This window comes from Triturus cristatus, chromosome 11, assembly GCF_964204655.1.
Source record: "Triturus cristatus chromosome 11, aTriCri1.1, whole genome shotgun sequence".
NCBI lineage: Eukaryota > Metazoa > Chordata > Amphibia > Caudata > Salamandridae > Triturus > Triturus cristatus.
In genome coordinates, this window is record NC_140594.1 from 155,550,044 (window position 1) to 155,562,434 (window position 12,391).

The window sequence follows — 12,391 nt, forward strand, 5'->3', positions numbered from 1 at the left end:
CAGCGAAAGCAGGAGGATCGCCGCAGCTTGCCTTAAACAGCCAGTCATCGAGATAGGGGAAGACTGGCATCCCTGATCTGCGCAGATGAGCTGCGACCACCGCCAGCACCTTGGTCAACACCCGAGGGGCACTGGTAAGGCCAAAGAGGAGCACAGTGAACTGAAAGTGCTTGTGGCCTACCATGAACTGCAGGTAACGCCAATGAGCAGGCAGGACGGGAATGAGTAAATAGGTGTCCTGTAAGTCCAATGCGACCATCCAGTCTCTGGGGTCTGGGGCAGACAAGACCTGAGCCAGAGTGAACATCTTGAACATTTCCTTTTTGAGGAAGTAGTTGGGGGTTTGCAGATCTGGGATAGGACGAAGGCCCCTGTCCTTTTTCGGGACCAGAAGGTAGCGGGAATAGCCATAACAGCCTACTTCTGGTGCCGGAATACTTTCTCTGGCTCCCTAGGCCAAGAGTGTCCTGACTTTACCCTGAAGCAAGTTCAGGTAGTCCTCCGTCAGCTTATGTTGGAGGCATGGAGGGAGGGGTTGTCACGAAGGGGAGGGAGTAGACTCTTTGGACTATCTGAAGAACCCACCTGTCCGACGTGAGGTTTTGGCAGTGGTGGAGGTGATGGCTGCTACTGCCACCAACTGGCCGCCCATGATGTTGAAGGGCCAGACTAGGAAGGTTTGGAGGCTGCAGGGGGAGGAGTGGACTGACTCGACCTCTTCCCGCCTGGCCCATGGGGTCGAATGGAGCTGCCCCCACGGCCACGCAGAGGGTTGCTGAACTTGCACGGTCTTGTGGCTGAGATATGGCTAGCACGGCTGAAAGCTCTTTCTGTGGCCACAAAGGGGGGAAGGCAGACTGGGATGGATGGCCACTGAGAGGTCCAATGACTTGGCTGTGGCCCCTGAGCTCTTAAAGCGCTCCAGGAGCATGTCTGCCTTGTCTCCGAAGAGCATGTCCATAAGGGAAGCCTGGACATCCCCAGAAAAGCCAGAAGTTCTCAGGCATGGCGTCAAACAGTCACTGTTGGACTTGGCCCTTTTTGCAGGGTCATCCCTGAACTTTTTGCATTCCTCCTATATTTTTTCTGACCTGTTGTTGGTTGTTTTATGACTCTGGGCACTTTACAACTGCTGACCAGTGCTAAAGTGCATTTGCTCTCCCTATGGTAAATTGATGTATGAATTAGTGATTCCATGATTGGTTGGTTTGGTTTACCTGTCAGACCCTAGTACAGTGCACCAGGAGTGCCCAGGGCTTGTAAATCCAAATGCTGCTGGTGGGCTTGCAGCACTGGTTGTGCCACCCACAGAAGCAGCCTGTAAAAATGTGTCTAAGGTCTGCCATTGCAGAGCCTGCGTGCAGTCTGGTACTGTCATGCTGACTGGGCAAGTGCACCCACTTGCCTGTCCCTAAACCTTCCCTTTTCTTCATATCAGACACCCCTATGGTAGGCCCAAGGACAGGGTGCATTGTAAGGACAAGGTAGGACATGCCCTGGTGTGTGTGGCATGTTCTAATAGTGAATAACAGCCATTTTCGTTTTTCACCATTGCAAGGCTACCTGTTCTCCATAGGCCAGAATGGGCAGTTTGGTTATTACATCTTATAATCCTAACTGACTCCGAGAACATGGTAGAAATTCGAATTTAGTATGCCTGAACTCAGAATGATAAAATACATCTTTTAGTGAAGTTGGTTTTAACATTCTGTGTTTGAAAATGCCACTTTTAGAAAGTAGGCATTTTCTTGTCTAACCATTCAAACCTGCCTCTGCTAGGCTGTGTGTATTCCTTTGTCTGGAGTTTGAGTGACAGGGCTGGGGAATTCCAGGAGACAGGGTGAGGTATCCCAGTGGTGAATAGAGAGACCTACATCCAGATGGGTGGGAGGAGTTGCACCTGGGACCTGAATAGGGCTGGGCCTGCCTTCCACAATGCTGGCTCCACCTCCTGTGGGGCGTCTAATATTTCTGCCCTGCACTGTGAAAGGAAAGGAGAAGTCTGGTAAACAGAGTGCTCAGGAACTGGTTTGGACTGGGCAAAGGCCCCTCTGCCTTCAGAGGACAAAGGATTTCTGGGTATAAATATTGGGACCCTGATCCCAAGAATTTAGATCACTTTTGGAAAACAAGAAGAACCTCTGCTGAGGGAGGAACCAGAAGAAGCTGAGGAGGAAACTATCCCTGAAACTGGGGGATTGGCCTGCAATGGTTGCCTTACTGCCAAAGAGAGGAGAAAGGAACTTTGTGTGTACTTTTGCTCAACTTGTGAAGGATCTCCAAGGGATTGGAATAGAGCTTGCCTCCTGCTGAAGTCTCAGGAACAACAGACTTCACCCCCTCCCCCCAGCTCCCCAGAGTTCTTTGGAAGTGCCTGCTGCTGTTGTTGTTGGGCCTTCTGAGGGACTGCGTGTCCAAAGGAGCTGGAAGCACGACCCAAGAAGGAGAAGTGTGCCGCCGTCGGAGCTGTTGTCGTCGCATCTCGTAAAGTGTGTCGCCGCTGCAGTAACGCATCTAGCGGAAGCGTCTCGCATCATCAAGGAAGTGTCTCGCAACGCCGAAGCGTCTCGCCATCGCAGCGATCGTAGCTGACGCATTGCACCGCATCAAGAGAAGAGTCTCGCATCGAGGAAGAAGCGTGTCGCCATCGCAGCCATCGTAGTTGTCGCATTGCACCGCATCAAGAAAAGCGCCTCGCATCCACGGAGAAGCGTGCTGCCGTCAGAGCTGCTGTTGTCGCATCGCATAAAGGGGTGTCGCTGCTACAACATCGCATCGAGCGGAAGCGTCTCGCAAACATCAGAGAAGACTGTCGCTGCCAAGGCTGCTGTCGTCGCATCGCGTAAAGGGTGACGTCGCTGCAGCTGAAGCATCGAGTCAAGTCTTCTCGCAACATCGGAGAAGCGTGTCGCATCTGGAAGATCTTCACATCTTTATTTCTTTGCACCAAAATCTTCATCGCATCAACATTGTTGCAACACTTTCGTTGCCCTGTGTGTCGCATCTAAGAGGTACATTGACTTAAAGTGTCGCATTTAAGAACTTAAGAGAACTAAGCAAAATCCTACCATCTAAATTAACAGTATTGTGTGTTTTTGTCGTTTAATGGACTTGTGGTAAATCTATATAAAGAATACTTATTTTTGATATAAAACCTGTGTGGTGTCCATCTGTAGTGTTGTCACTTGGTTACTGTAGGTGTTCACAAATGCTTTACACACTGCCTCAGATAAGCCGGTCTGCTCGTGCCAAGCTACAAAGGGGGTATTTTAGGAGTGTACCCCCCTACCCTGACTAGAGGAGAGGGTCCCAATTTGTCACAAGTGCATACCTGTGCCAACTAGAGACCCCCAAGTCTAACAGTCACCATCGACGACATCGCTCTGCCCAGTGAGTCGGTCGTGTCAAGCCCACAACGAACGGTGAACTGTGCCGCATCTCTCCCGTCTGATACTACTTGGAAGAGAACGGCCAGGGCCTCCTCCAGGACCAGTGGCAGCAGTTGCTCAAACGTTTCCCACATGGATTGGGACTAACGTACAAGTTACTTACCTCCGGTAACCTCAAGCAAATGATTCGCGGGGAAATGGGCAGCCGGGTCGCCGATGCGCAAAATCCCCGCGGCCGTAGAGACAGCCCGGGTGAAGGCCGCACTCTCCTCCATAGGGCAACGCGGTGGGGAGAGCAATTCCTCTGTGGGCGACGGCTGTAAGCTAAGCCGGCCGTCCCCCAGCCCAACCGGAGGAAGAAAAGGTCAAGCTCGGCATGGGGGAAGGTTGACAGACGAGTGGGGAACCTGAGGCGCCACTGGGGAAGACTGTGGGCGCGGGGACAGCGAAGAGCCCTCTTAGGAAGACGCTGGGGAAAAAGCCACGACGTGGCGTCCCGTCTCCGGGGAAGAAAAGACAAAAAGTTGCCGAACCTCTGGAGAAGAGGGGGCCTCTGAAGGTGAATCGACGCCGGCACGGCGCCGTGGAGTCCGCCACTGGAGCCAGCGCGACGTCGACCGGCGCCACAGGGGACACAGACACGACCTTCACCACCACCTGCCCAGCGGGAGAACCGGACGGGGTCGGAGCCGGGGCGGCTAAAGAAAGGCGCCGAAAAGGCGCCGACTCGACCTACGACGAGGCAGCCGCCTGCGCGGAGAGACGAGGGGGACCCGGGGATGCGCCCCGGCCCCTAGCCAGCCCCTACGGCGCCGCCAGGGCCGACAGCTGCCGGCGCCTGAGTGGTGTCAGCTCGGCCTCAGACAAGACCACCGCCTGCCCAGAGGACCGAGGGGGACTCTAGGACGAGCCACGAGTCCCGGCAACCTCCCGGGACACCACAGAGACCCCCACGGGGGTTTGCGGCGAGGCAGAGTCGCCGTGGGCCGAAGGGGGGGAACCCCGTAGGGCCGCACCCCGACGACACCACATCTCCAAAACCTGAAGCCGAAACTGTCGGCGGCAGGGCCGGAGCCGCCGGCGACTTAACAGAAGGCCCCGCACATGGCAAGGGATCCGCGGACGTCCCAGGAAGAGGAGGAGGAGCCAAGGAGGCCTACAGAGCCGCAGCATAGGCCTCCATTTGGACTCTGGTCGCCCCCACACCGGGAAACGGCAGGTAGGATGGAGACGCGCGAAGCCGCACGACCCGCGGAGAACCCGCTCCCCCCATAGGGCGGGGACCAGGCCTCGGGGACAAGCTGTGACACTTACCAACGGGTGAACGATGCCCTTGCGGCCTCGGAGAGGGACGATGTCGGAGACAGAAGCGGTGGTTCTTGAACCCTTCCCCGGGGGACGGATGCAGTGACGACGTCAACCTGGACATGCGGGCCGAAAGGAGTTCCATCCAGCGCTCCCGCCTTGACTTCGGCTTCATCTGCTGACAAGCCTTGCAGTTCTTGGAGTCATGGTGCTCACCCAAACACCACATACAAATGGGGTGAGGGTCCTTCCCCGACATCAGGCGTGCGCAATACGAGCACGTCTTGAAGCCTGAAGGCATTCGCACACTGTTCCCAAAAGGAAACGCAAAGCGTGAAAAGAAGGCCTGAAAACAGGCTAGGGACACGATCCAGATCCGCATGGCACGCGGAAAAGAAGGAAAACCGACGTCAGAACGCCGGGGTGGGGCTTATGTGACCTCGCTGACGTCACGTCCGCGGAAGACGTCAGGGTGGAGTCGCGAGGTACCGCCCCCCCCGTCACGGGGGGCGGTACCTCGCAAGAAAATTTTCCGGGTCCAGCCTCACGCCTGGGGATAATTCTACGTTAAGGAATCTGCGGCTAGTAGTCTCTATCAGATAGCCTAATAGTCATGCGGTGTTCACCGACTGCAATGCAAGGCTGGCGGAAGAAAACATTTTCATGCCCCAACTTTCCATCCTCTTGAATTCACCGTCTGGGGGCGCGGAAGGGAACACACCTTGTGAGGGAGAGGATTGGACAACCATGCTCTCAAGGGTAGGGTGGTTGGTGAGGAATTTTGGGTCGCCAGTGCAGGCTGATGGCAGCAGGCGATAGTCCTAATCACAGGAGCCCTTGTGCTGAGCTTGAACCAGGTTTCCAGAAGGACATCAGTCAAGGTCTCATTGAAAGGCAGGAGGGGTTCCGAGGAGGAGACACGCGGCTGCAGGACCTATGTTAAGGTATTCGTCTTGACTGCCACGAAAGGGAGCTGAAGGTCCAGGACCTCAGATGCCCTTCGTACCACCGTAGCAGATGAAGCTCTCTCCTCCGTAGCCATGGTAGGGGGAGAAAGCAGGCCGGAATCTGGAGAGGGATCCAGTCCATTGGCCTTACCCATTTCTTCATATCAGTCCATTTTGTCCTCAGGCTGGTCTTGTACAGGGGGACAGTGACCCATCCCAATCTTCATTCATTCTCAGCCCTTCAAAATAAAGCTGAGAAACCGACTTAGGACCCAAGGGTGCCATACTGGCCCCGATCTGGCTCCAGGTTGTCGGGGATAAGAATGAGGCCGGCGCCACAGGTGGCACCAGCAGCATTGACAGTCTTGGCGCGGGGGTTGCCACCGAGGAAGGTCGCAGTCGCACGACCAGCACCGGTCTGGATCCACCACGGGATCCATTGGGAGACATCGGCGCCAGGGCCGTAGCAGAACAAGATGGAGCCCCCTCTGAGCCTCTGGGGCCCGAAGGCGCGACGGAAGGGTCAGGTCGACCAAATTTGAGGCACATGGTGTCAAAATTCTTTAAGCTGGGCGGGGGCCGTTCCAGCTCCCGGAAAGGCAGAGAATCGCGGAGTCAACCCAGTCACAGGTATTGCAGAACGAGGCCTAGAGCGTCAAGATTCCTCCGCCACATCAGCTGAAGGACAGGGAGAAGTTAAAGCACACTTCAACTTCTCGTGTTTCTTATGCCTCTTACCTGACTGACCCGATGACTTCGAGTAAAAGGACAAGGATGTAAGACTTCTGGAGTAATGCCCAGATGTTCCTCTCAACCGGGGGTGAGAGCAAGCAGCTTTTGGGACTGCTCCCTCAAAGCTTTTGGAGTCATGGCCCGGCAGTCCGAGCACGACTTCAAGTCATGGTCGCGATTCAGGCACCAGAGATAAATCAAGTGTGGATTCGGCACCGACGAACAAGTTACTTACCTTCGGTAACGCTTTTTCTGGTGGATACAGTATCTGCCTGTGGATTCCTCACCTTGTGAATATCCCCTGCGCCAGCAACATTCGGAAACTTTTGTAGCAGTCCACGCCGATGGGGTCGAAGATGACGTCACAGAGACACGGCTCCGCTCGCGACTCCACTGACGTCACCGGCTCCATAAGAAGACCTCCTCGGCGTGATGACGTCAGTTCCGCCCCTTTTTTCCGTGCCTCCGAGGCACACGGACGGACTGACAGCAATATGTACATAAACAGCATACACAGTACACAATATGCATATCAACACACACAGTGTGGAAAAGAAACATCAAAGCACTAGAAATAACCCAATGTCCTTGACAGTCATAAATACATTTGAAATCAATAATAGAACTACCGTCATAGAGTCACTGGAATAGAAGGATGGACAACGGGGAGGTGGGTGGGTCAGTGAGGAATCCACAGGCAGATACTGTATCCACCAGAAAAAGCGTTACCGAAGGTAAGTAACTTGTTCTTCTGATGGATACATCTGCCAGTGGATTCCTCACCTTGTGAATAGATTCCACAGCAGTCCCCGCTCCCGGAGGAGGGTGTCCATCCCCCTATACCAGAAAATCCTGAAGGACGGAACGGGCAAAATGTCCGTCCCTCCTCACCTCAGAATCTAAACAATAATGTTTTGCAAAGGTGTGAAGGGAGGCCCAAGTTGCCGCCCTACAAATGTCCTCCACAGGAACACCCCTAGACAAAGCAGAGGTAGAAGACTTTGCTCTAGTGGAATGAGCTCTTAAACCCTCCGGAGGCTCCTTACCAGCTAGGGAGTAGCAGATCTTGATGCATAGCACAATCCATCTTGAAAGGGTGCGCTTGTGCACCGCACGACCCTTTCTGCAGCCAGCAAAGCCCACAAAGAGCTGGTCATCAATCCTGTAGTCCTTAGTCCTGTCCAGGTAAAAGCTCACCGCCCTCTTAGGGTCCAAGCGGTGAAGTCTCTCCTCCTCCTTGGAAGGGTGAGGGGGAGGATAAAAGGTAGGAAGGGTAATGGACTGCCCCAGATGGAAGGGAGTTACCACCTTAGGCAAAAACGCAGCCCTGGTCCGGAGAACCATTCGTTCAGCATGCACAGTCAAGAATGGGGGTTTTGAACTAAGAGCTTGAAGCTCACTTACTCTCCTTGCCGAGGTGATTGCAACGAGGAAAACCGTCTTAAAAGACAACAATCTCAAGGGACACTTATGTAAGGGCTCGAAAGGAGAACCCATAAGATAAGCCAGTACAAGGTTTAAATCCCACTGAGGTACAATAAAGGGAGTAGGAGGAAATTTATTCGTAAGGCCCTTGAGAAACCTAAGCACAATAGGTGACTTAAAAAAGGACGGCTGATCCGGCAGGCATAGGAAAGCCGACAAAGCCGATAAATATCCCTTTACAGTGGCCACAGCAAAGCCCTGCTGGGCAAGAGAAAGAGCAAACTGCAGAATGTTAGACAAACGAGCCTTCAAGGGATCAATCGACCTCTCTCCACACCAGAGAACGAATTTAGACCATCTATAGGAGTATATGGATTTGGTGGAGTGTCGCCTGGCCGATAAAATAACGTCCACCACATCCGGCGGGAGAGAAAAAGAATTCAGGTTGCCCCGTTCAATCTCCAGGCATGAAGGTGTAAGCTCTGGAGGTGGGGGTGTAGAACCTGCCCCTCCGACTGCGAGAGGAGGTCTGCCCTGCGAGGGAGACGGAGCGGAGGGCACGAGGAGAGGTGGAGAAGATCTGTATACCACACCCTCCTTGGCCAATCCGGGGCGATCAATATAACTTGGGCCCGGTCTTGGCGAATTTTCCTCAGAACCCGAGGAATCAAGGGTATGGGAGGAAACGCGTAAAGGAGTCGTGAGCCCCAACTCAACTGAAACGCGTCTCCCAACGCCCCCTGCATCGGATACTGGAGACTGCAGAATGACAGGCAGTGCGCGTTCTCGAAAGTGGCAAACAGATCCACCCGAGGAGTTCCCCACGTCCGAAAGACGTGACGAACTACCTCCGGATGGAGCCTCCACTCGTGGTCGGCAGAGAACTGCCGACTGAGACTGTCCGCACGAACGTTCAGCACCCCGGCCAGATGATTTGCCATCAGACAAATCCGATGGTCCTGAGCCCAGGACCATAGACGCAGGGCCTCTCTGCACAGACAAAGAGACCCCACTCCTCCCTGCTTGTTTATATACCACATCGCGGTAGTGTTGTCCGTCAGAACCTGAACAGACTGACCGCGAAGGGAAGGGAGGAAGGCCTTGAGCGCCAAGCGTATCGCCCGTAACTCCAGAAGGTTGATGTGAAGCAACCTTTCCTCTGGAGACCAAAGACCCTTGATCTCCAGATCCCCCAGATGAGCACCCCACCCTAAGGTGGATGCATCCGTTATCACCGTGGCCACCGATGGAGGTAGATGGAAGGGCTTCCCTTGGGACAGATTGCCCTCCACGCTCCACCAAGACATCTCCGCTGCAGCTTCTCTGGAGATCCTCACAGACTCCCTGAGATCTCCCTTGTGCTGATACCACTGCTTGCGGAGGCACCACTGGAGCGCCCTCATGTGCCAGCGTGCATGGTTGACCAACAGTATGCAGGAAGCGAACAGACCGAGCAGGCGAAGGACCTTCAGAACTGGAACAACCGCTCCGCTGAAAAACAAAGGAATCATTTCCTGTATGTCGAGAATCCTTTGAGGAGGAGGGAATGCTCGACACACAGTAGTGTCCAGTACCGCACCTATGAACAGGTTGCGCTGAGAGGGCACCAGGTGAGACTTGGGCACGTTGATCGAAAAACCCAATCTGTACAACAGCCGAGTTGTATCCTGCAGATGACACAGCACCTTCTCCGACGACTCCGCCTTGATCAGCCAGTCGTCCAAATAAGGGAAAACCGAAATTCCCGATCTTCTGAGATGGGCTGCCACCACTGCTATCACCTTTGTGAAGACTCGAGGTGCCGAAGTAAGACCAAACGGAAGGACCGCAAACTGATAATGTTGCGACCCTACCGTGAAACGGAGATACTTCCTGTGCGACTTCAGAATGGGGATGTGAAAATACGCATCCTGCAAGTCGAGCGACACCATCCAGTCCTCCTGATTCAGCGCCTGAAGAACCTGCGCAAGGGTGAGCATCTTGAACTTTTCCTGTTTCAGGTAAAAGTTCAGGATTCTGAGGTCTAGTATCGGACGCAATCTGCCGTCCTTCTTCGGGATCAGAAAATACCGGGAGTAGCATCCCTGACCCCTCTCCTGCTCCGGAACCACCTCTATCGCCCCTTTCTGAAACAACTTCAGGACTTCTTCCTGCAGGAGAAGACGGTGGTCCTCCGAGCAAGCACCTTGGCAAGGAGGGTAAACTGGAGGGAATTCCCGAAAGGGAAGGGCGTACCCATTCTCTACAAGATCCAGAACCCAAAGGTCTGTAGTAACCGATTCCCAATCTTGTAGAAAATGGGTAAGCCGGCCCCCCACAGGACCAGCATGATCCGGAATGTCGAATCTAGGGCTGTTTTGCGGAGGTGGGAGGGGCTGAGGAAGAGGAAGAGGAGGAGGAGAGTTGACGGCCACGTGAGCGACCCCTAAGCCTTCCTCTATATCCCTTGGAGCTTTGCTGCTGCTGCTGCTGCTGCTGCTGGGCTGGTCTATAAGAACGAAAACTCGCCCTTCCAAAACCTCTGTACCTCTTGAAAGTACCTCTCGGCTGGGATTGAAGGCCCAACGACCTAGCCGTAGCCTTACTTTCTTTGAAGCGCTCGAGAGCAGCATCAGCCTTCTTCCCGAACAGACCAGACCCATCAAAAGGTAAGTCCAACAAGGTCGACTGGACATCCGAAGAAAATTCGGAGGACTTAAGCCATGCTCCCCTCCTGGTGGCAACTGAAGACCCCATGACCCTGGCAACTGAGTCTGCTGTATCCAAGCCACTCTGTATAACCTGGCGAGCAGCCGCCTGGGCATCCGACAGTACTTCACTGAAGCCTGCCCTATCCACCTCCGACAGCTTCGGTGCCAACTTTTTAGCTGAATCCATAAGCGCATGGATATAGCGCCCCAATAAACAAGTCGCATTAGAAGACTTTAATGCCATACTGGCTGAAGAAAAGACTTTCTTGGCCGATTGGTCCACCTTCTTGGCCTCTCTGTCCCCTGGGACCTGAGGAAACGCACCTTTTGAACGTCCAGAACAAGCAGCCTGAACGACCAGACTTTCAGGTGAAGGGTGTGATGACAAAAACTCAGGATCCCCCGGAGCCACCCTATATCTCCTTGCAACCACCTTGGACACCGCAGGAGCCGAAAAAGGCTTGCGCCACACATCCAACACAGGCTCCAATATTGCTTCATTAAAAGGCAACAGCGGCTCTGACACCGCAGTTGGAGAGTGCAACACCTCAGTCAAGATATTAGACTTGAACTCAACAGATGGCAATTGAAGGTCCAACAACTCTGCAGCCTTTCTTATCACAGCATGATAAGGAGCCGCGTCTTTAGAAGGTTCATCTGAAGGAGGAGTGATCTCCCACTCCGGAGACAAATCCAACCCACTTGCCTCCTTCAATTCGTCAAACACCTCATCGGATTCGACCAATTCTCCCTCTTCAGCCTCATCCATAAGATAGCTCCTCTCCTCCAGCACTCTCTGCGCCTCTCTCCTGGAACGGATCCGCACCTGCGGCGTCGGCGGCGCCGTGATCGAATCCGACGGCGCCGGCAGAGGCGTCGAACGCGGATCAGCTGGAGCAGCCGGCGTCGAACGAGGTCGAGTCGGCGCCGGTGAAGAGGGAAGCGGCGTCGATGTTTTCGGCGCCGGCATCTGCCAAGACGGCGTCGCTGGGAAGAAAGGCATAAACGGTGCTTGAGGATAAACCTGCGGCACTCCCAGATTAAAAGCCATCGGACCCATCGGACCCATAGGTGCACCAGAGGAATACATGGCCCGTGAGAACACCCCATACATCGCATTGAGATACTGCGAGGGGTCCTGACCTGGATTAGGGAAAGCTGGATACTGGTCAGGTAACACCGGACTCGGGCCTGCCGGCGCCGACGGTGGAACTTGCGGCGTCACAGACTCACCCGGAGCCTGATCATCCTCATCCTGGGCCGGAGTCGGAGACGGAGCCGAAGGACCTGCAGGACCTGGAGAAGCCATCGGCGCCGGAGAGGACGCCGGCGAATCAGCCGGAGCCGGAGAAAACACAGGAGAAGATGGAACAGGAGGCGAAGCCGGAACAGGAGAAGGAGACACTGACTCCCTTCGACGCCGAGCAGGCGATTTAGACTTCGACGTCGAGGCCTTGTGATGAGACGAATGCCTCCTTTTCTTCTTATGCTTCTTGCTCTTTGAAGCATGTCCCGACGTCGACTTGGAAGCCGACCTCGACCTCGACCTCGACCTGGATCTTCTTCTACCTCTTTTCTCCTTTCTCTTCATCCGGGCGATAAAGAGCTTTGCCTCTCTTTCCTTAAGAGCCTTTGAGCTCATCTTCCTGCAACACGAACATCCTTCAACATCGTGGTCCGATGACAAACACCAAACGCAGTCGTCATGCGGGTCAGTGATGGACATGTGTTTGCCACATTCATGGCAAGGCTTGAAACCAGACTTCCTTGCCGACATTCTCGAAGAAAGACAGAGAAACTTCAGAATAAACACAAAGTAACAGGTAAAGCTACCAGTAACGATTCCCGAAATCCGTTGGCGTCGTCGGCGCGGAAAAAAGGGAACTGACGTCATCACGCCGAG

General features: G+C 54.3%; 1 protein-coding gene across 2 annotated transcripts in view; it reads right to left on the minus strand.

Moving 5' to 3' along the window:
• KNTC1 (kinetochore associated 1) overlaps nucleotides 1-12,391 on the minus strand; it is a 1,031,844-nt gene that overhangs the window by 210,618 nt on the left and 808,835 nt on the right. The gene's annotated exons all lie outside the window — the stretch shown is intronic.